Source organism: Hyla sarda, unplaced genomic scaffold (assembly GCF_029499605.1).
Source record: "Hyla sarda isolate aHylSar1 unplaced genomic scaffold, aHylSar1.hap1 scaffold_1064, whole genome shotgun sequence".
Lineage (NCBI taxonomy): Eukaryota > Metazoa > Chordata > Amphibia > Anura > Hylidae > Hyla > Hyla sarda.
In genome coordinates this window covers 44886-68900 of record NW_026607683.1, presented here as the reverse complement: position 1 = coordinate 68900, position 24015 = coordinate 44886, and the positions used below count along the sequence as shown (strand labels likewise).

The 24015-nt window shown below is 46.4% G+C and overlaps 6 non-coding genes and 4 pseudogenes across 6 annotated transcripts; all 10 read right to left on the bottom strand.

The window, feature by feature from the left end:
• Nucleotides 1-4999: 4999 nt before the first annotated feature.
• LOC130299839 (U2 spliceosomal RNA) lies at nt 5000-5190 on the bottom strand. Its single transcript, XR_008850883.1, has one exon. It is a non-coding gene; the product is annotated as a U2 spliceosomal RNA (small nuclear RNA).
• Nucleotides 5191-7285: 2095 nt separating this feature from the next.
• LOC130299863 (U2 spliceosomal RNA) lies at nt 7286-7466 on the bottom strand (annotated as a pseudogene).
• Nucleotides 7467-8159: 693 nt separating this feature from the next.
• Nucleotides 8160-8319, bottom strand: LOC130299869 (U2 spliceosomal RNA; annotated as a pseudogene).
• A 2095-nt stretch (nt 8320-10414) lies between these two features.
• On the bottom strand, nt 10415-10595 carry LOC130299862 (U2 spliceosomal RNA; annotated as a pseudogene).
• Nucleotides 10596-11288: 693 nt separating this feature from the next.
• On the bottom strand, nt 11289-11448 carry LOC130299867 (U2 spliceosomal RNA; annotated as a pseudogene).
• Nucleotides 11449-13541: 2093 nt separating this feature from the next.
• Nucleotides 13542-13732, bottom strand: LOC130299838 (U2 spliceosomal RNA). Its single transcript, XR_008850882.1, has one exon. It is a non-coding gene; the product is annotated as a U2 spliceosomal RNA (small nuclear RNA).
• A 2092-nt stretch (nt 13733-15824) lies between these two features.
• LOC130299837 (U2 spliceosomal RNA) lies at nt 15825-16015 on the bottom strand. The gene has a single exon (XR_008850881.1). It is a non-coding gene; the product is annotated as a U2 spliceosomal RNA (small nuclear RNA).
• Nucleotides 16016-18125: 2110 nt separating this feature from the next.
• Nucleotides 18126-18316, bottom strand: LOC130299836 (U2 spliceosomal RNA). Its single transcript, XR_008850880.1, has one exon. It is a non-coding gene; the product is annotated as a U2 spliceosomal RNA (small nuclear RNA).
• A 2086-nt stretch (nt 18317-20402) lies between these two features.
• On the bottom strand, nt 20403-20593 carry LOC130299835 (U2 spliceosomal RNA). The gene has a single exon (XR_008850879.1). It is a non-coding gene; the product is annotated as a U2 spliceosomal RNA (small nuclear RNA).
• Nucleotides 20594-22678: 2085 nt separating this feature from the next.
• On the bottom strand, nt 22679-22869 carry LOC130299834 (U2 spliceosomal RNA). Its single transcript, XR_008850878.1, has one exon. It is a non-coding gene; the product is annotated as a U2 spliceosomal RNA (small nuclear RNA).
• Between the last annotated feature and the right edge of the window lie 1146 nt (nt 22870-24015).

The window sequence follows — 24015 nt, the reverse complement described above, 5'->3', positions numbered from 1 at the left end:
TCCAATTCCTCACATCATTCACATCACCTTTCTTATAAATCAACACAACCACTCCACTCTTCATACTTTCCACCATTCTCTCCTTCCTCCACATATACCTATACACTTCCACCAAATCATCCTTCACAACATCCCAAATCCAAGCATAAAATTCAACAGGCAACCCATCCTCTCCAGGCGTTTTATTTCTTGACATACTATCCACAGTCCTCTTCACTTCCTCCTCTCCAATCTCTCTCATCAGAGTCCCATATTCACTACCATCCACCCTCTTATCAAGCACTCTCAACACTTCATCCTGCAAGTCCTCTTCACAATCTTTTACTGCATACAACTCTTCATAAAAATTTTTAACCACTCCCAACACAGCTTTACCTTTAACCAGACAGCCATCATCATCATACACTCTTACCATATCCTCTCTCTTCCCAATAACTTTTTTAAAGAAATATCTCGAACATTTCTCATCTTTCTCTAACTTATCAAGTTTTGCTTGATACATCAACTCTTTACCTTTCTCATTCAACCAATTTTTTAGATCACTCTTCACAACCTCAATCTGCTCACCCACACTCCAGCCATACTTCTTTAACTTATTGAGAAACACCAATCTTTTATTCAACCATTCATACTTCTTCTTCCTCCCAGCATTCCGCTTATATCCCTCTCTTTTAAAGAAAACTTTTGTTTGACCCTTAACCCATTCCCACCAACACAATATATCAGGAAAATCATTCTTTTTCTTACACCAACCCCTATACTTATTAACATATCTATCATACACTCCTTCCACTTCCAACAATTTAACATTTAATTTCCATACACCCCTCCCACTCACACAATCTGCATCCAATACTAACTCACAACACACATACTCATGATCTGAATATCCTACTTTTTCTTGCATATAATTCTTACATAACACACCCTTAGACACAAAACACATATCAAGTCTGGAACTATGACTTCCACTATCAGAATAATATGTATCTAACAAAGGACACACTCCACACGCTTCAGCCACATCCTTTAACTTAAAGTCACACACCATACTTTTAAGAATATTCCCAGATACATCCACATTCCCCTCAATTTCACAGTTGAAATCCCCCACCCACACCAAAGGTATTTTACCCGGCAGAAACCTCTTAATTACCTCCAACAACCCCACCCGCTCCTCCCTCCTTACCGGCGCATACACATTTATCAACCTAAATTTAACCCCCTGCACCTTAACCTCCACCATGATACACCTCCCCTCCTCTATTACCACATAACTACAAACTTCAAACTTAAAGCTCTTAAAAAGCACCCCTACCCCATCATTCCTATTATGCCCAGACACCGACCAAACAGCAGGACCATAAGCCCATTCTCCCTTCCCCGGAATATCATTTAGCCCACATTCCTGCAAACAAATAATGTCCGCTTTTTTCCCTGCCAAGTCCTCCAAAATTACTGTCCTTCTGACTTTACTTCTAAAGACTCTAACGTTTATAGAACCGACTAAAAAAGACATACCACCATCTTAACAACCCTAAGGAAGAATTTGACAGAAAAGAAGAAAGTTATTTAGGTAGCTTTCCTCAGCGGTGTGGGAGAAGCTTCTCCCGCAGAGCACGCATCCATGTCGCTCTCAGATAGCGGTTGATACCGATTGTCCGTAGCCACCAGCGTCGACTCCATCTGTCCACCAGAAAGCTTCCTGGCCGTCTTCTTGGGGGGACGAAAAAGATCAAAGTCATCCTCTCTCTCTCTATGTCTCTCCTCACGGTCTTCACCCTCAGAAGAAGACCACTCTTCAATTTGCGGCGACTCCTCAGCCGGGGGACTGGGAGCATCCTCAATCTCCCCTTCTTCCACTTGCACCGCCATTTGCTCCTCCTCCACCACCACTTGCTCCTCCACCACCTTCACTTGCTCCTCTACCACCACAGGACTCTGTACCTCTCCAATAATAACGCTCTCTCTTGCAGGAACCACTGCAGCCGCAGCTGCAGCTGCCCTCCTCCTCTCCACCATTTCCTCTTCCATTCTCCTCTCCTCCTCCCTCCTCTTCAACACTGGACAGTTCTTGTACACATGGCCAGCTTCCCCACATAGGTCACAGGTCCTCGGGTGTGGACATGCACCCGCCTCATGCCCCGGTTGCTTACAGTTCCTGCATTTCTTACTGCCAGGGCAGGCCTCCTTCACATGTCCAAACAATAGACAATTTCTACAGAAAGATGGCTGTCCGTAGTAATAGAGATAACCTCTGAAACCAGCAATGGTAAAGTTCGCCGGAGGGTGCTTAACGCCTCCAATGCAATCTCCATCAAGCCGCAACTTCACAAAGAACTTATACGTGCCATTAAATACACCAATGCTGCTTGTCTGCTTAGTACCACCAGCAATAGACTCACAATAGATGCTCAAGAAGTTCTTAATCATAGAGACATCAACAAACGGATTGTACATGTGGATAAACAAAGTCTTTGTCCCCATTTCAAAAAGGGGATAAAAGGACACATCCCGCAAAACCTCACTTCCACTGTTCCGTTTTAAGCACTCATAAAAGTTCTGGCAGTCAGCATCATATAAGAAGGACACGTCATAAATACCTTGGCGCTTGTTCTCCTGGACACAAAAGAGGTCGCTCAAGGAAAATCCTGCCAGTCGCTCCACAATGGTATGGCCGATGTATTCAATGCTGTTTCTTAGACGATCCGTGGTTAGCACCTTGATGCGTACGGTCTTCTCCACTGCAGACATGTTGGATCCAGCCATCTTTCCAAATCTGTCGGTAACGAGTACCACAGTCTTGATCACCTACGCAGCTAGTCGCGGCGCAGTTCACTCGCACCCTCAGCGCCGACCGAGGCAATAAACCCCGATCTTAGCCAAAAGGCCGAGAAGCGATAACCGTGAAAGGGGCGGGCCCAACAAGGTCCCCTTCATGGGCACTATCACTGCTTGCTGTCAGGGAGGCTGCCAGACAATTTTCCATGCACACTCTGGGCTGGGGGGCAGTCAACCACCAGTACACACAGCAGAACCTAAACCCATACCATTATTGCTAAGCAGCAAGACAGGGGCCCATTGCACTCCCACGGGGCCTTTTTAAATGCAATCCATAACCCGGATTTGCCAGGAACCCTTCTTACTCCTCCTACTTGCATGTGACACTGGGCTTAGGATCTGCATAGGAAACACACACACAAGCACACACCTACCTTTGTTGCCTGCAGATGCCTCCTTGGCTGTCCCCAAACGGTATCAAACCAACACCCACGGGAAGCTGTAAGCATAGAGGACATGCCTGCACCCCATTGGACTTACCTGTGTGGGTTAAATCCGGGTTATTTGACAACCTATGGCGGTGATGGTTCTGCTCAGGCAGAGCAGTGCTGATGCTCCTCATAAAGCTGTCGCTGCTGTGAAGGTTCTAGGTGACATCACAAATCCCTTTGGTTACATACACAACAAAGCTGGGTTGTTGTTGTTTACACTCTGCAAGGCCTGTGGAAGTGAGTGACATCATAGCACTGTAGTTCTGAGGGTTCAAGATGGATGCAACAATCTCCTGTTGCTTCTATGAAGGCCGTAATAGACGACATCACCAAACAGCTCCATAGTCACATACACAGCAAAGGAGAGATGTTGTTTACACCTAGTGATGTCAGTGGTATTGAGTGACATCACAGCACAGTGCTAAGGCTCCTGGGCCTGGACACAGCAGCGGCTGCAATATCTCAACGGAGAATACGTTTATATCTATGTGTGTGTGTGCGCATATATATATATATATATATATATATATATATATATATATATATTTCTCCGCCGAAATCACTTTTAAACCCATTTCCACCTTTTTTTCCCTTCTCTTCCTCTTACTTTTTTTTCACGTTTTTTTACGTTTTTCTCCTTTTCGCCTCTTTTCTGGGCGTATTATTCTTCTTTTTCTTCTTTTTTTTCGTCTAATGCATACCCCATCAGTGCAGCAATGCTTATTCAATACCGCCAGCAGATGGAGACACTGGGGGATAATTTTCTAAGGATTTATACTGATTTTTCCTGTCTGAATTTGTCGCACAGAAAGTTGCAGGCCAAATATGTGTGACATTTCTGCGACTTTAGCTTCTAGAGCATTTTTACAACATTATACATAGGTGCTGAATACATAAAAAGCGACTGTTCAGCGACAGACAAGTCGCATCGGCTGAAAGTAGGCCAGAATGTCAGTCCATGTTGGAGCAGGTTTAGATACAGTCTAAAGCATAGATCTCAAAGTCTGTGCACAGAATTTAGCAAGGGCCTCGCACCTTCTGATGCATCAGGTAGGTGCACAATAGCATAGCCTAACCCTCTGTACTTTGGTCTATATTGATGCGGGACATAGACAGCCAGCTGATGACCAATCCATTAGTGCAATGGATGGCTGGAAGCATTTGTCTTTGCCTTTGCAATACCACAGAAGCAATGCATGGTCAATGTACAGCAATGACACACCTGTGTGAACAGCCAGGAGACCCCCCCCCCCCCCCCATGTTATGTTACATAGTTACATAGTTAGTACGGTCGAAAAAAGACATATGTCCATCACGTTCAACCAGGGAATTAAGGGGTAGGGGTGTGGCGCGATATTGGGGAAGGGATGAGATTTTATATTTCTTCATAAGCATTAATCTTATTTTGTCAATTAGGAACATTCAGCACCCACCCGCTATCAAGGCAGCTGCCTATCATGTCATGCCCTACCTGCACAGGTGTGCTGGCTACTCAAATGATCCAATTAAGGAGGCCATTTAGTCAGCAGCAGCAGAAGTCCTGTGCCTGGACGCTCCAACAGGGGCCAGACACAAGCAGAAGCAGAAGCAGCAGAAGCAGAAGCAGCAGCAGCACCACCTTTTGTTTTTTGGCTGCAGCAGCAGCAAGGCCCACAGGGCTGGCTAGCTGGCTAGCCAGCAAGCAGGTAGCAATGAAAGTAGGAATCTTTCTTTTTAACCCTGTAAGGGGGTGGTGCACTGTACCCGAAGATACTGCCATATCGGGTCAATGCATAGGGCGACGGAAGCAAGCTTCGAAATCGGCCCCCGTTCTCAAAAATCCATTTAATATATGGTCCCCAGATAGGGGACGTATCAGATATTAAACTGATAAGAACAGATACTACACTTGATCTTAGCCAAAAGGCCGAGAAGCGATAACCGTGAAAGGGGCGGGCCCAACAAGGTCCCCTTCATGGGCACTATCACTGCTTGCTGTCAGGGAGGCTGCCAGACAATTTTCCATGCACACTCTGGGCTGGGGGGCAGTCAACCACCAGTACACACAGCAGAACCTAAACCCATACCATTATTGCTAAGCAGCAAGACAGGGGCCCATTGCACTCCCACGGGGCCTTTTTAAATGCAATCCATAACCCGGATTTGCCAGGAACCCTTCTTACTCCTCCTACTTGCATGTGACACTGGGCTTAGGATCTGCATAGGAAACACACACACAAGCACACACCTACCTTTGTTGCCTGCAGATGCCTCCTTGGCTGTCCCCAAACGGTATCAAACCAACACCCACGGGAAGCTGTAAGCATAGAGGACATGCCTGCACCCCATTGGACTTACCTGTGTGGGTTAAATCCGGGTTATTTGACAACCTATGGCGGTGATGGTTCTGCTCAGGCAGAGCAGTGCTGATGCTCCTCATAAAGCTGTCGCTGCTGTGAAGGTTCTAGGTGACATCACAAATCCCTTTGGTTACATACACAACAAAGCTGGGTTGTTGTTGTTTACACTCTGCAAGGCCTGTGGAAGTGAGTGACATCATAGCACTGTAGTTCTGAGGGTTCAAGATGGATGCAACAATCTCCTGTTGCTTCTATGAAGGCCGTAATAGACGACATCACCAAACAGCTCCATAGTCACATACACAGCAAAGGAGAGATGTTGTTTACACCTAGTGATGTCAGTGGTATTGAGTGACATCACAGCACAGTGCTAAGGCTCCTGGGCCTGGACACAGCAGCGGCTGCAATATCTCAACGGAGAATACGTTTATATCTATGTGTGTGTGTGCGCATATATATATATATATATATATATATATATATATATATATATATATTTCTCCGCCGAAATCACTTTTAAACCCATTTCCACCTTTTTTTCCCTTCTCTTCCTCTTACTTTTTTTTCACGTTTTTTTACGTTTTTCTCCTTTTCGCCTCTTTTCTGGGCGTATTATTCTTCTTTTTCTTCTTTTTTTTCGTCTAATGCATACCCCATCAGTGCAGCAATGCTTATTCAATACCGCCAGCAGATGGAGACACTGGGGGATAATTTTCTAAGGATTTATACTGATTTTTCCTGTCTGAATTTGTCGCACAGAAAGTTGCAGGCCAAATATGTGTGACATTTCTGCGACTTTAGCTTCTAGAGCATTTTTACAACATTATACATAGGTGCTGAATACATAAAAAGCGACTGTTCAGCGACAGACAAGTCGCATCGGCTGAAAGTAGGCCAGAATGTCAGTCCATGTTGGAGCAGGTTTAGATACAGTCTAAAGCATAGATCTCAAAGTCTGTGCACAGAATTTAGCAAGGGCCTCGCACCTTCTGATGCATCAGGTAGGTGCACAATAGCATAGCCTAACCCTCTGTACTTTGGTCTATATTGATGCGGGACATAGACAGCCAGCTGATGACCAATCCATTAGTGCAATGGATGGCTGGAAGCATTTGTCTTTGCCTTTGCAATACCACAGAAGCAATGCATGGTCAATGTACAGCAATGACACACCTGTGTGAACAGCCAGGAGACCCCCCCCCCCCCCCCCCATGTTATGTTACATAGTTACATAGTTAGTACGGTCGAAAAAAGACATATGTCCATCACGTTCAACCAGGGAATTAAGGGGTAGGGGTGTGGCGCGATATTGGGGAAGGGATGAGATTTTATATTTCTTCATAAGCATTAATCTTATTTTGTCAATTAGGAACATTCAGCACCCACCCGCTATCAAGGCAGCTGCCTATCATGTCATGCCCTACCTGCACAGGTGTGCTGGCTACTCAAATGATCCAATTAAGGAGGCCATTTAGTCAGCAGCAGCAGAAGTCCTGTGCCTGGACGCTCCAACAGGGGCCAGACACAAGCAGAAGCAGAAGCAGCAGAAGCAGCAGCAGCACCACCTTTTGTTTTTTGGCTGCAGCAGCAGCAAGGCCCACAGGGCTGGCTAGCTGGCTAGCCAGCAAGCAGGTAGCAATGAAAGTAGGAATCTTTCTTTTTAACCCTGTAAGGGGGTGGTGCACTGTACCCGAAGATACTGCCATATCGGGTCAATGCATAGGGCGACGGAAGCAAGCTTCGAAATCGGCCCCCGTTCTCAAAAATCCATTTAATATATGGTCCCCAGATAGGGGACGTATCAGATATTAAACTGATAAGAACAGATTTTTTTTTTTTTTTATCTAAAGCCGAGGAACGTGCTTTCGATTCACCGAAAGTGCAAGAAAAAGTGCAAACGTGTTACACTAAAAAAACGTGCACAAAGGATGCGGTCTATCGCAAGCCCTTCTCCGATAGGAGAGAGGCCCCCCAACAAACCTTACCCTTCGCCTCCGGACCAAAAGGTACCTGCGAGGTTCCAGGTTCGATGTCCCTTTTCGCCGAAGCTACTAGGGGACCACAAATGCTCCCGGCATCCCCCTTGGCGTTGGCCAAGGTATCTGCCCGCAGAGCCGATTACGGTAGGTACCCTGCCAAAGCAGGAGTACCCGGGGTGTTTGCAGGGAGGTGCGGAACCTAATGGCCACACACACCTCCCCTAGACCGCCAGGAGGGACACCCAGAAGGGCTACCGCATCCTGACAAATCCTGTGAACACACAACACGCAAAAAGTGACACAGTGAGACAAAAAAGAAATAAATAAGTGAATGTGTGCAGATATACTGCCCGGACATCCGGCCGGATCTATAAAAATTTCTCTGATCCTAGCCAGAAGGCCGGGAATCAAGAGGTGAGTGCCACAAGGTGAAGAGATTATGGTGCCCGTGCTTCAACTCAGTGAGTCTATTCTCCCAGTGAGTTTCGGCACCTCGGGGTCACCAATCCCCGAGGCACAAAAGTACCTCGGCTCTAGACCCTCTCAGCCTCATGGCGAGACCCGGAGGGAACAGGTCACATCGGGGCAGCCGTCGAGCTGATTCCTCAGAACCAGCCCCGGAAAGCCCTGGTACACCTGCATCCTCCATGCAGCACCCATCCCCACCAGCATGAAAACTGATAAGAACAGATACTACACTTGATCTTAGCCAAAAGGCCGAGAAGCGATAACCGTGAAAGGGGCGGGGCGGGCCCAACAAGGTCCCCTTCATGGGCACTATCACTGCTTGCTGTCAGGGAGGCTGCCAGACAATTTTCCATGCACACTCTGGGCTGGGGGGCAGTCAACCACCAGTACACACAGCAGAACCTAAACCCATACCATTATTGCTAAGCAGCAAGACAGGGGCCCATTGCACTCCCACGGGGCCTTTTTAAATGCAATCCATAACCCGGATTTGCCAGGAACCCTTCTTACTCCTCCTACTTGCATGTGACACTGGGCTTAGGATCTGCATAGGAAACACACACACAAGCACACACCTACCTTTGTTGCCTGCAGATGCCTCCTTGGCTGTCCCCAAACGGTATCAAACCAACACCCACGGGAAGCTGTAAGCATAGAGGACATGCCTGCACCCCATTGGACTTACCTGTGTGGGTTAAATCCGGGTTATTTGACAACCTATGGCGGTGATGGTTCTGCTCAGGCAGAGCAGTGCTGATGCTCCTCATAAAGCTGTCGCTGCTGTGAAGGTTCTAGGTGACATCACAAATCCCTTTGGTTACATACACAACAAAGCTGGGTTGTTGTTGTTTACACTCTGCAAGGCCTGTGGAAGTGAGTGACATCATAGCACTGTAGTTCTGAGGGTTCAAGATGGATGCAACAATCTCCTGTTGCTTCTATGAAGGCCGTAATAGACGACATCACCAAACAGCTCCATAGTCACATACACAGCAAAGGAGAGATGTTGTTTACACCTAGTGATGTCAGTGGTATTGAGTGACATCACAGCACAGTGCTAAGGCTCCTGGGCCTGGACACAGCAGCGGCTGCAATATCTCAACGGAGAATACGTTTATATCTATGTGTGTGTGTGCGCATATATATATATATATATATATATATATATATATATATATATATCTCCGCCGAAATCACTTTTAAACCCATTTCCACCTTTTTTTCCCTTCTCTTCCTCTTACTTTTTTTTCACGTTTTTTTACGTTTTTCTCCTTTTCGCCTCTTTTCTGGGCGTATTATTCTTCTTTTTCTTCTTTTTTTTCGTCTAATGCATACCCCATCAGTGCAGCAATGCTTATTCAATACCGCCAGCAGATGGAGACACTGGGGGATAATTTTCTAAGGATTTATACTGATTTTTCCTGTCTGAATTTGTCGCACAGAAAGTTGCAGGCCAAATATGTGTGACATTTCTGCGACTTTAGCTTCTAGAGCATTTTTACAACATTATACATAGGTGCTGAATACATAAAAAGCGACTGTTCAGCGACAGACAAGTCGCATCGGCTGAAAGTAGGCCAGAATGTCAGTCCATGTTGGAGCAGGTTTAGATACAGTCTAAAGCATAGATCTCAAAGTCTGTGCACAGAATTTAGCAAGGGCCTCGCACCTTCTGATGCATCAGGTAGGTGCACAATAGCATAGCCTAACCCTCTGTACTTTGGTCTATATTGATGCGGGACATAGACAGCCAGCTGATGACCAATCCATTAGTGCAATGGATGGCTGGAAGCATTTGTCTTTGCCTTTGCAATACCACAGAAGCAATGCATGGTCAATGTACAGCAATGACACACCTGTGTGAACAGCCAGGAGACCCCCCCCCCCCCCCCCATGTTATGTTACATAGTTACATAGTTAGTACGGTCGAAAAAAGACATATGTCCATCACGTTCAACCAGGGAATTAAGGGGTAGGGGTGTGGCGCGATATTGGGGAAGGGATGAGATTTTATATTTCTTCATAAGCATTAATCTTATTTTGTCAATTAGGAACATTCAGCACCCACCCGCTATCAAGGCAGCTGCCTATCATGTCATGCCCTACCTGCACAGGTGTGCTGGCTACTCAAATGATCCAATTAAGGAGGCCATTTAGTCAGCAGCAGCAGAAGTCCTGTGCCTGGACGCTCCAACAGGGGCCAGACACAAGCAGAAGCAGAAGCAGCAGAAGCAGCAGCAGCACCACCTTTTGTTTTTTGGCTGCAGCAGCAGCAAGGCCCACAGGGCTGGCTAGCTGGCTAGCCAGCAAGCAGGTAGCAATGAAAGTAGGAATCTTTCTTTTTAACCCTGTAAGGGGGTGGTGCACTGTACCCGAAGATACTGCCATATCGGGTCAATGCATAGGGCGACGGAAGCAAGCTTCGAAATCGGCCCCCGTTCTCAAAAATCCATTTAATATATGGTCCCCAGATAGGGGACGTATCAGATATTAAACTGATAAGAACAGATTTTTTTTTTTTTTTATCTAAAGCCGAGGAACGTGCTTTCGATTCACCGAAAGTGCAAGAAAAAGTGCAAACGTGTTACACTAAAAAAACGTGCACAAAGGATGCGGTCTATCGCAAGCCCTTCTCCGATAGGAGAGAGGCCCCCCAACAAACCTTACCCTTCGCCTCCGGACCAAAAGGTACCTGCGAGGTTCCAGGTTCGATGTCCCTTTTCGCCGAAGCTACTAGGGGACCACAAATGCTCCCGGCATCCCCCTTGGCGTTGGCCAAGGTATCTGCCCGCAGAGCCGATTACGGTAGGTACCCTGCCAAAGCAGGAGTACCCGGGGTGTTTGCAGGGAGGTGCGGAACCTAATGGCCACACACACCTCCCCTAGACCGCCAGGAGGGACACCCAGAAGGGCTACCGCATCCTGACAAATCCTGTGAACACACAACACGCAAAAAGTGACACAGTGAGACAAAAAAGAAATAAATAAGTGAATGTGTGCAGATATACTGCCCGGACATCCGGCCGGATCTATAAAAATTTCTCTGATCCTAGCCAGAAGGCCGGGAATCAAGAGGTGAGTGCCACAAGGTGAAGAGATTATGGTGCCCGTGCTTCAACTCAGTGAGTCTATTCTCCCAGTGAGTTTCGGCACCTCGGGGTCACCAATCCCCGAGGCACAAAAGTACCTCGGCTCTAGACCCTCTCAGCCTCATGGCGAGACCCGGAGGGAACAGGTCACATCGGGGCAGCCGTTGAGCTGATTCCTCAGAACCAGCCCCGGAAAGCCCTGGTACACCTGCATCCTCCATGCAGCACCCATCCCCACCAGCATGAAAACTGATAAGAACAGATACTACACTTGATCTTAGCCAAAAGGCCGAGAAGCGATAACCGTGAAAGGGGCGGGCCCAACAAGGTCCCCTTCATGGGCACTATCACTGCTTGCTGTCAGGGAGGCTGCCAGACAATTTTCCATGCACACTCTGGGCTGGGGGGCAGTCAACCACCAGTACACACAGCAGAACCTAAACCCATACCATTATTGCTAAGCAGCAAGACAGGGGCCCATTGCACTCCCACGGGGCCTTTTTAAATGCAATCCATAACCCGGATTTGCCAGGAACCCTTCTTACTCCTCCTACTTGCATGTGACACTGGGCTTAGGATCTGCATAGGAAACACACACACAAGCACACACCTACCTTTGTTGCCTGCAGATGCCTCCTTGGCTGTCCCCAAACGGTATCAAACCAACACCCACGGGAAGCTGTAAGCATAGAGGACATGCCTGCACCCCATTGGACTTACCTGTGTGGGTTAAATCCGGGTTATTTGACAACCTATGGCGGTGATGGTTCTGCTCAGGCAGAGCAGTGCTGATGCTCCTCATAAAGCTGTCGCTGCTGTGAAGGTTCTAGGTGACATCACAAATCCCTTTGGTTACATACACAACAAAGCTGGGTTGTTGTTGTTTACACTCTGCAAGGCCTGTGGAAGTGAGTGACATCATAGCACTGTAGTTCTGAGGGTTCAAGATGGATGCAACAATCTCCTGTTGCTTCTATGAAGGCCGTAATAGACGACATCACCAAACAGCTCCATAGTCACATACACAGCAAAGGAGAGATGTTGTTTACACCTAGTGATGTCAGTGGTATTGAGTGACATCACAGCACAGTGCTAAGGCTCCTGGGCCTGGACACAGCAGCGGCTGCAATATCTCAACGGAGAATACGTTTATATCTATGTGTGTGTGTGCGCATATATATATATATATATATATATATATATATATATATATATATATATATTTCTCCGCCGAAATCACTTTTAAACCCATTTCCACCTTTTTTTCCCTTCTCTTCCTCTTACTTTTTTTTCACGTTTTTTTACGTTTTTCTCCTTTTCGCCTCTTTTCTGGGCGTATTATTCTTCTTTTTCTTCTTTTTTTTCGTCTAATGCATACCCCATCAGTGCAGCAATGCTTATTCAATACCGCCAGCAGATGGAGACACTGGGGGATAATTTTCTAAGGATTTATACTGATTTTTCCTGTCTGAATTTGTCGCACAGAAAGTTGCAGGCCAAATATGTGTGACATTTCTGCGACTTTAGCTTCTAGAGCATTTTTACAACATTATACATAGGTGCTGAATACATAAAAAGCGACTGTTCAGCGACAGACAAGTCGCATCGGCTGAAAGTAGGCCAGAATGTCAGTCCATGTTGGAGCAGGTTTAGATACAGTCTAAAGCATAGATCTCAAAGTCTGTGCACAGAATTTAGCAAGGGCCTCGCACCTTCTGATGCATCAGGTAGGTGCACAATAGCATAGCCTAACCCTCTGTACTTTGGTCTATATTGATGCGGGACAAAGACAGCCAGCTGATGACCAATCCATTAGTGCAATGGATGGCTGGAAGCATTTGTCTTTGCCTTTGCAATACCACAGAAGCAATGCATGGTCAATGTACAGCAATGACACACCTGTGTGAACAGCCAGGAGACCCCCCCCCCCCCCCCCCCCCATGTTATGTTACATAGTTACATAGTTAGTACGGTCGAAAAAAGACATATGTCCATCACGTTCAACCAGGGAATTAAGGGGTAGGGGTGTGGCGCGATATTGGGGAAGGGATGAGATTTTATATTTCTTCATAAGCATTAATCTTATTTTGTCAATTAGGAACATTCAGCACCCACCCGCTATCAAGGCAGCTGCCTATCATGTCATGCCCTACCTGCACAGGTGTGCTGGCTACTCAAATGATCCAATTAAGGAGGCCATTTAGTCAGCAGCAGCAGAAGTCCTGTGCCTGGACGCTCCAACAGGGGCCAGACACAAGCAGAAGCAGAAGCAGCAGCAGCACCACCTTTTGTTTTTTGGCTGCAGCAGCAGCAAGGCCCACAGGGCTGGCTAGCTGGCTAGCCAGCAAGCAGGTAGCAATGAAAGTAGGAATCTTTCTTTTTAACCCTGTAAGGGGGTGGTGCACTGTACCCGAAGATACTGCCATATCGGGTCAATGCATAGGGCGACGGAAGCAAGCTTCGAAATCGGCCCCCGTTCTCAAAAATCCATTTAATATATGGTCCCCAGATAGGGGACGTATCAGATATTAAACTGATAAGAACAGATACTACACTTGATCTTAGCCAAAAGGCCGAGAAGCGATAACCGTGAAAGGGGCGGGCCCAACAAGGTCCCCTTCATGGGCACTATCACTGCTTGCTGTCAGGGAGGCTGCCAGACAATTTTCCATGCACACTCTGGGCTGGGGGGCAGTCAACCACCAGTACACACAGCAGAACCTAAACCCATACCATTATTGCTAAGCAGCAAGACAGGGGCCCATTGCACTCCCACGGGGCCTTTTTAAATGCAATCCATAACCCGGATTTGCCAGGAACCCTTCTTACTCCTCCTACTTGCATGTGACACTGGGCTTAGGATCTGCATAGGAAACACACACACAAGCACACACCTACCTTTGTTGCCTGCAGATGCCTCCTTGGCTGTCCCCAAACGGTATCAAACCAACACCCACGGGAAGCTGTAAGCATAGAGGACATGCCTGCACCCCATTGGACTTACCTGTGTGGGTTAAATCCGGGTTATTTGACAACCTATGGCGGTGATGGTTCTGCTCAGGCAGAGCAGTGCTGATGCTCCTCATAAAGCTGTCGCTGCTGTGAAGGTTCTAGGTGACATCACAAATCCCTTTGGTTACATACACAACAAAGCTGGGTTGTTGTTGTTTACACTCTGCAAGGCCTGTGGAAGTGAGTGACATCATAGCACTGTAGTTCTGAGGGTTCAAGATGGATGCAACAATCTCCTGTTGCTTCTATGAAGGCCGTAATAGACGACATCACCAAACAGCTCCATAGTCACATACACAGCAAAGGAGAGATGTTGTTTACACCTAGTGATGTCAGTGGTATTGAGTGACATCACAGCACAGTGCTAAGGCTCCTGGGCCTGGACACAGCAGCGGCTGCAATATCTCAACGGAGAATACGTTTATATCTATGTGTGTGTGTGCGCATATATATATATATATATATATATATATATATATATATATATATTTCTCCGCCGAAATCACTTTTAAACCCATTTCCACCTTTTTTTCCCTTCTCTTCCTCTTACTTTTTTTTCACGTTTTTTTACGTTTTTCTCCTTTTCGCCTCTTTTCTGGGCGTATTATTCTTCTTTTTCTTCTTTTTTTTCGTCTAATGCATACCCCATCAGTGCAGCAATGCTTATTCAATACCGCCAGCAGATGGAGACACTGGGGGATAATTTTCTAAGGATTTATACTGATTTTTCCTGTCTGAATTTGTCGCACAGAAAGTTGCAGGCCAAATATGTGTGACATTTCTGCGACTTTAGCTTCTAGAGCATTTTTACAACATTATACATAGGTGCTGAATACATAAAAAGCGACTGTTCAGCGACAGACAAGTCGCATCGGCTGAAAGTAGGCCAGAATGTCAGTCCATGTTGGAGCAGGTTTAGATACAGTCTAAAGCATAGATCTCAAAGTCTGTGCACAGAATTTAGCAAGGGCCTCGCACCTTCTGATGCATCAGGTAGGTGCACAATAGCATAGCCTAACCCTCTGTACTTTGGTCTATATTGATGCGGGACATAGACAGCCAGCTGATGACCAATCCATTAGTGCAATGGATGGCTGGAAGCATTTGTCTTTGCCTTTGCAATACCACAGAAGCAATGCATGGTCAATGTACAGCAATGACACACCTGTGTGAACAGCCAGGAGACCCCCCCCCCCCCCCCCATGTTATGTTACATAGTTACATAGTTAGTACGGTCGAAAAAAGACATATGTCCATCACGTTCAACCAGGGAATTAAGGGGTAGGGGTGTGGCGCGATATTGGGGAAGGGATGAGATTTTATATTTCTTCATAAGCATTAATCTTATTTTGTCAATTAGGAACATTCAGCACCCACCCGCTATCAAGGCAGCTGCCTATCATGTCATGCCCTACCTGCACAGGTGTGCTGGCTACTCAAATGATCCAATTAAGGAGGCCATTTAGTCAGCAGCAGCAGAAGTCCTGTGCCTGGACGCTCCAACAGGGGCCAGACACAAGCAGAAGCAGAAGCAGCAGAAGCAGCAGCAGCACCACCTTTTGTTTTTTGGCTGCAGCAGCAGCAAGGCCCACAGGGCTGGCTAGCTGGCTAGCCAGCAAGCAGGTAGCAATGAAAGTAGGAATCTTTCTTTTTAACCCTGTAAGGGGGTGGTGCACTGTACCCGAAGATACTGCCATATCGGGTCAATGCATAGGGCGACGGAAGCAAGCTTCGAAATCGGCCCCCGTTCTCAAAAATCCATTTAATATATGGTCCCCAGATAGGGGACGTATCAGATATTAAACTGATAAGAACAGATACTACACTTGATCTTAGCCAAAAGGCCGAGAAGCGATAACCGTGAAAGGGGCGGGCCCAACAAGGTCCCCTTCATGGGCACTATCACTGCTTGCTGTCAGGGAGGCTGCCAGACAATTTTCCATGCACACTCTGGGCTGGGGGGCAGTCAACCACCAGTACACACAGCAGAACCTAAACCCATACCATTATTGCTAAGCAGCAAGACAGGGGCCCATTGCACTCCCACGGGGCCTTTTTAAATGCAATCCATAACCCGGATTTGCCAGGAACCCTTCTTACTCCTCCTACTTGCATGTGACACTGGGCTTAGGATCTGCATAGGAAACACACACACAAGCACACACCTACCTTTGTTGCCTGCAGATGCCTCCTTGGCTGTCCCCAAACGGTATCAAACCAACACCCACGGGAAGCTGTAAGCATAGAGGACATGCCTGCACCCCATTGGACTTACCTGTGTGGGTTAAATCCGGGTTATTTGACAACCTATGGCGGTGATGGTTCTGCTCAGGCAGAGCAGTGCTGATGCTCCTCATAAAGCTGTCGCTGCTGTGAAGGTTCTAGGTGACATCACAAATCCCTTTGGTTACATACACAACAAAGCTGGGTTGTTGTTGTTTACACTCTGCAAGGCCTGTGGAAGTGAGTGACATCATAGCACTGTAGTTCTGAGGGTTCAAGATGGATGCAACAATCTCCTGTTGCTTCTATGAAGGCCGTAATAGACGACATCACCAAACAGCTCCATAGTCACATACACAGCAAAGGAGAGATGTTGTTTACACCTAGTGATGTCAGTGGTATTGAGTGACATCACAGCACAGTGCTAAGGCTCCTGGGCCTGGACACAGCAGCGGCTGCAATATCTCAACGGAGAATACGTTTATATCTATGTGTGTGTGTGCGCATATATATATATATATATATATATATATATATATATATATATATATATATATATATATTTCTCCGCCGAAATCACTTTTAAACCCATTTCCACCTTTTTTTCCCTTCTCTTCCTCTTACTTTTTTTTCACGTTTTTTTACGTTTTTCTCCTTTTCGCCTCTTTTCTGGGCGTATTATTCTTCTTTTTCTTCTTTTTTTTCGTCTAATGCATACCCCATCAGTGCAGCAATGCTTATTCAATACCGCCAGCAGATGGAGACACTGGGGGATAATTTTCTAAGGATTTATACTGATTTTTCCTGTCTGAATTTGTCGCACAGAAAGTTGCAGGCCAAATATGTGTGACATTTCTGCGACTTTAGCTTCTAGAGCATTTTTACAACATTATACATAGGTGCTGAATACATAAAAAGCGACTGTTCAGCGACAGACAAGTCGCATCGGCTGAAAGTAGGCCAGAATGTCAGTCCATGTTGGAGCAGGTTTAGATACAGTCTAAAGCATAGATCTCAAAGTCTGTGCACAGAATTTAGCAAGGGCCTCGCACCTTCTGATGCATCAGGTAGGTGCACAATAGCATAGCCTAACCCTCTGTACTTTGGTCTATATTGATGCGGGACATAGACAGCCAGCTGATGACCAATCCATTAGTGCAATGGATGGCTGGAAGCATTTGTCTTTGCCTTTGCAATACCACAGAAGCAATGCATGGTCAATGTACAGCAATGACACACCTGTGTGAACAGCCAGGAGACCCCCCCCCCCCCCCCCCCCCATGTTATGTTACATAGTTACATAGTTAGTACGGTCGAAAAAAGACATATGTCCATCACGTTCAACCAGGGAATTAAGGGGTAGGGGTGTGGCGCGATATTGGGGAAGGGATGAGATTTTATATTTCTTCATAAGCATTAATCTTATTTTGTCAATTAGGAACATTCAGCACCCACCCGCTATCAAGGCAGCTGCCTATCATGTCATGCCCTACCTGCACAGGTGTGCTGGCTACTCAAATGATCCAATTAAGGAGGCCATTTAGTCAGCAGCAGCAGAAGTCCTGTGCCTGGACGCTCCAACAGGGGCCAGACACAAGCAGAAGCAGAAGCAGCAGAAGCAGCAGCAGCACCACCTTTTGTTTTTTGGCTGCAGCAGCAGCAAGGCCCACAGGGCTGGCTAGCTGGCTAGCCAGCAAGCAGGTAGCAATGAAAGTAGGAATCTTTCTTTTTAACCCTGTAAGGGGGTGGTGCACTGTACCCGAAGATACTGCCATATCGGGTCAATGCATAGGGCGACGGAAGCAAGCTTCGAAATCGGCCCCCGTTCTCAAAAATCCATTTAATATATGGTCCCCAGATAGGGGACGTATCAGATATTAAACTGATAAGAACAGATACTACACTTGATCTTAGCCAAAAGGCCGAGAAGCGATAACCGTGAAAGGGGCGGGCCCAACAAGGTCCCCTTCATGGGCACTATCACTGCTTGCTGTCAGGGAGGCTGCCAGACAATTTTCCATGCACACTCTGGGCTGGGGGGCAGTCAACCACCAGTACACACAGCAGAACCTAAACCCATACCATTATTGCTAAGCAGCAAGACAGGGGCCCATTGCACTCCCACGGGGCCTTTTTAAATGCAATCCATAACCCGGATTTGCCAGGAACCCTTCTTACTCCTCCTACTTGCATGTGACACTGGGCTTAGGATCTGCATAGGAAACACACACACAAGCACACACCTACCTTTGTTGCCTGCAGATGCCTCCTTGGCTGTCCCCAAACGGTATCAAACCAACACCCACGGGAAGCTGTAAGCATAGAGGACATGCCTGCACCCCATTGGACTTACCTGTGTGGGTTAAATCCGGGTTATTTGACAACCTATGGCGGTGATGGTTCTGCTCAGGCAGAGCAGTGCTGATGCTCCTCATAAAGCTGTCGCTGCTGTGAAGGTTCTAGGTGACATCACAAATCCCTTTGGTTACATACACAACAAAGCTGGGTTGTTGTTGTTTACACTCTGCAAGGCCTGTGGAAGTGAGTGACATCATAGCACTGTAGTTCTGAGGGTTCAAGATGGATGCAACAATCTCCTGTTGCTTCTATGAAGGCCGTAATAGACGACATCACCAAACAGCTCCATAGTCACATACACAGCAAAGGAGAGATGTTGTTTACACCTAGTGATGTCAGTGGTATTGAGTGACATCACAGCACAGTGCTAAGGCTCCTGGGCCTGGACACAGCAGCGGCTGCAATATCTCAACGGAGAATACGTTTATATCTATGTGTGTGTGTGCGCATATATATATATATATATATATATATATATATATATATATATATATATTCTCCGCCGAAATCACTTTTAAACCCATTTCCACCTTTTTTTCCCTTCTCTTCCTCTTACTTTTTTTTCACGTTTTTTTACGTTTTTCTCCTTTTCGCCTCTTTTCTGGGCGTATTATTCTTCTTTTTCTTCTTTTTTTTCGTCTAATGCATACCCCATCAGTGCAGCAATGCTTATTCAATACCGCCAGCAGATGGAGACACTGGGGGATAATTTTCTAAGGATTTATACTGATTTTTCCTGTCTGAATTTGTCGCACAGAAAGTTGCAGGCCAAATATGTGTGACATTTCTGCGACTTTAGCTTCTAGAGCATTTTTACAACATTATACATAGGTGCTGAATACATAAAAAGCGACTGTTCAGCGACAGACAAGTCGCATCGGCTGAAAGTAGGCCAGAATGTCAGTCCATGTTGGAGCAGGTTTAGATACAGTCTAAAGTATAGATCTCAAAGTCTGTGCACAGAATTTAGCAAGGGCCTCGCACCTTCTGATGCATCAGGTAGGTGCACAATAGCATAGCCTAACCCTCTGTACTTTGGTCTATATTGATGCGGGACATAGACAGCCAGCTGATGACCAATCCATTAGTGCAATGGATGGCTGGAAGCATTTGTCTTTGCCTTTGCAATACCACAGAAGCAATGCATGGTCAATGTACAGCAATGACACACCTGTGTGAACAGCCAGGAGACCCCCCCCCCCCCCATGTTATGTTACATAGTTACATAGTTAGTACGGTCGAAAAAAGACATATGTCCATCAAGTTCAACCAGGGAATTAAGGGGTAGGGGTGTGGCGCGATATTGGGGAAGGGATGAGATTTTATATTTCTTCATAAGCATTAATCTTATTTTGTCAATTAGGAACATTCAGCACCCACCCGCTATCAAGGCAGCTGCCTATCATGTCATGCCCTACCTGCACAGGTGTGCTGGCTACTCAAATGATCCAATTAAGGAGGCCATTTAGTCAGCAGCAGCAGAAGTCCTGTGCCTGGACGCTCCAACAGCGGCCAGACACAAGCAGAAGCAGCAGAAGCAGCAGCAGCAGCACCACCTTTTGTTTTTTGGCTGCAGCAGCAAGGCCCACAGGGCTGGCTAGCTGGCTAGCCAGCAAGCAGGTAGCAATGAAAGTAGGAATCTTTCTTTTTAACCCTGTAAGGGGGTGGTGCACTGTACCCGAAGATACTGCCATATCGGGTCAATGCATAGGGCGACGGAAGCAAGCTTCGAAATCGGCCCCCGTTCTCAAAAATCCATTTAATATATGGTCCCCAGATAGGGGACGTATCAGATATTAAACTGATAAGAACAGATACTACACTTGATCTTAGCCAAAAGGCCGAGAAGCGATAACCGTGAAAGGGGCGGGCCCAACAAGGTCCCCTTCATGGGCACTATCACTGCTTGCTGTCAGGGAGGCTGCCAGACAATTTTCCATGCACACTCTGGGCTGGGGGGCAGTCAACCACCAGTACACACAGCAGAACCTAAACCCATACCATTATTGCTAAGCAGCAAGACAGGGGCCCATTGCACTCCCACGGGGCCTTTTTAAATGCAATCCATAACCCGGATTTGCCAGGAACCCTTCTTACTCCTCCTACTTGCATGTGACACTGGGCTTAGGATCTGCATAGGAAACACACACACAAGCACACACCTACCTTTGTTGCCTGCAGATGCCTCCTTGGCTGTCCCCAAACGGTATCAAACCAACACCCACGGGAAGCTGTAAGCATAGAGGACATGCCTGCACCCCATTGGACTTACCTGTGTGGGTTAAATCCGGGTTATTTGACAACCTATGGCGGTGATGGTTCTGCTCAGGCAGAGCAGTGCTGATGCTCCTCATAAAGCTGTCGCTGCTGTGAAGGTTCTAGGTGACATCACAAATCCCTATGGTTACATACACAACAAAGCTGGGTTGTTGTTGTTTACACTCTGCAAGGCCTGTGGAAGTGAGTGACATCATAGCACTGTAGTTCTGAGGGTTCTAGATGGATGCAACAATCTCCTGTTGCTTCTATGAAGGCCATAATAGACGACATCACCAAACAGCTCCATAGTCACATACACAGCAAAGGAGAGATGTTGTTTACACCTAGTGATGTCAGTGGTATTGAGTGACATCACAGCACAGTGCTAAGGCTCCTGGGCCTGGACACAGCAGCGGCTGCAATATCTCAACGGAGAATACGTTTATATATATGTGTGTGCGCGTATATATATATATATATATATATATATATATATATATATATATATTTCTCCGCCGAAATCACTTTTAAACCCATTTCCACCTTTTTTTCCCTTCTCTTCCTCTTACTTTTTTTTCACGTTTTTTTACGTTTTTCTCCTTTTCGCCTCTTTTCTGGGCGTATTATTCTTCTTTTTCTTCTTTTTTTTCGTCTAATGCATACCCCATCAGTGTAGCAATGCTTATTCAATACCGCCAGCAGATGGAGACACTGGGGGATAATTTTCTAAGGATTTATACTGATTTTTCCTGTCTGAATTTGTCGCACAGAAAGTTGCAGGCCAAATATGTGTGACATTTCTGCGACTTTAGCTTCTAGAGCAGCATTTTTACAACATTATACATAGGTGCTGAATACATAAAAAGCGACTGTTCAGCGACAGACAAGTCGCATCGGCTGAAAGTAGGCCAGAATGTCAGTCCATGTTGGAGCAGGTTTAGATACAGTCTAAAGTATAGATCTCAAAGTCTGTGCACAGAATTTAGCAAGGGCCTCGCACCTTCTGATGCATCAGGTAGGTGCACAATAGCATAGCCTAACCCTCTGTACTTTGGTCTATATTGATGCGGGACATAGACAGCCAGCTGATGACCAATCCATTAGTGCAATGGATGGCTGGAAGCATTTGTCTTTGCCTTTGCAATACCACAGAAGCAATGCATGGTCAATGTACAGCAATGACACACCTGTGTGAACAGCCAGGAGACCCCCCCCCCCCCCCATGTTATGTTACATAGTTACATAGTTAGTACGGTCGAAAAAAGACATATGTCCATCAAGTTCAACCAGGGAATTAAGGGGTAGGGGTGTGGCGCGATATTGGGGAAGGGATGAGATTTTATATTTCTTCATAAGCATTAATCTTATTTTGTCAATTAGGAACATTCAGCACCCACCCGCTATCAAGGCAGCTGCCTATCATGTCATGCCCTACCTGCACAGGTGTGCTGGCTACTCAAATGATCCAATTAAGGAGGCCATTTAGTCAGCAGCAGCAGAAGTCCTGTGCCTGGACGCTCCAACAGCGGCCAGACACAAGCAGAAGCAGCAGAAGCAGCAGCAGCAGCACCACCTTTTGTTTTTTGGCTGCAGCAGCAAGGCCCACAGGGCTGGCTAGCTGGCTAGCCAGCAAGCAGGTAGCAATGAAAGTAGGAATCTTTCTTTTTAACCCTGTAAGGGGGTGGTGCACTGTACCCGAAGATACTGCCATATCGGGTCAATGCATAGGGCGACGGAAGCAAGCTTCGAAATCGGCCCCCGTTCTCAAAAATCCATTTAATATATGGTCCCCAGATAGGGGACGTATCAGATATTAAACTGATAAGAACAGATACTACACTTGATCTTAGCCAAAAGGCCGAGAAGCGATAACCGTGAAAGGGGCGGGCCCAACAAGGTCCCCTTCATGGGCACTATCACTGCTTGCTGTCAGGGAGGCTGCCAGACAATTTTCCATGCACACTCTGGGCTGGGGGGCAGTCAACCACCAGTACACACAGCAGAACCTAAACCCATACCATTATTGCTAAGCAGCAAGACAGGGGCCCATTGCACTCCCACGGGGCCTTTTTAAATGCAATCCATAACCCGGATTTGCCAGGAACCCTTCTTACTCCTCCTACTTGCATGTGACACTGGGCTTAGGATCTGCATAGGAAACACACACACAAGCACACACCTACCTTTGTTGCCTGCAGATGCCTCCTTGGCTGTCCCCAAACGGTATCAAACCAACACCCACGGGAAGCTGTAAGCATAGAGGACATGCCTGCACCCCATTGGACTTACCTGTGTGGGTTAAATCCGGGTTATTTGACAACCTATGGCGGTGATGGTTCTGCTCAGGCAGAGCAGTGCTGATGCTCCTCATAAAGCTGTCGCTGCTGTGAAGGTTCTAGGTGACATCACAAATCCCTATGGTTACATACACAACAAAGCTGGGTTGTTGTTGTTTACACTCTGCAAGGCCTGTGGAAGTGAGTGACATCATAGCACTGTAGTTCTGAGGGTTCTAGATGGATGCAACAATCTCCTGTTGCTTCTATGAAGGCCATAATAGACGACATCACCAAACAGCTCCATAGTCACATACACAGCAAAGGAGAGATGTTGTTTACACCTAGTGATGTCAGTGGTATTGAGTGACATCACAGCACAGTGCTAAGGCTCCTGGGCCTGGACACAGCAGCGGCTGCAATATCTCAACGGAGAATACGTTTATATATATGTGTGTGTGTGCGCGTATATATATATATATATATATATATATATATATATATATATATATATATATCTCCGCCGAAATCACTTTTAAACCCATTTCCACCTTTTTTTCCCTTCTCTTCCTCTTACTTTTTTTTCAAGTTTTTTTACGTTTTTCTCCTTTTCGCCTCTTTTCTGGGCGTATTATTCTTCTTTTTCTTCTTTTTTTTCGTCTAATGCATACCCCATCAGTGCAGCAATGCTTATTCAATACCGCCAGCAGATGGAGACACTGGGGGATAATTTTCTAAGG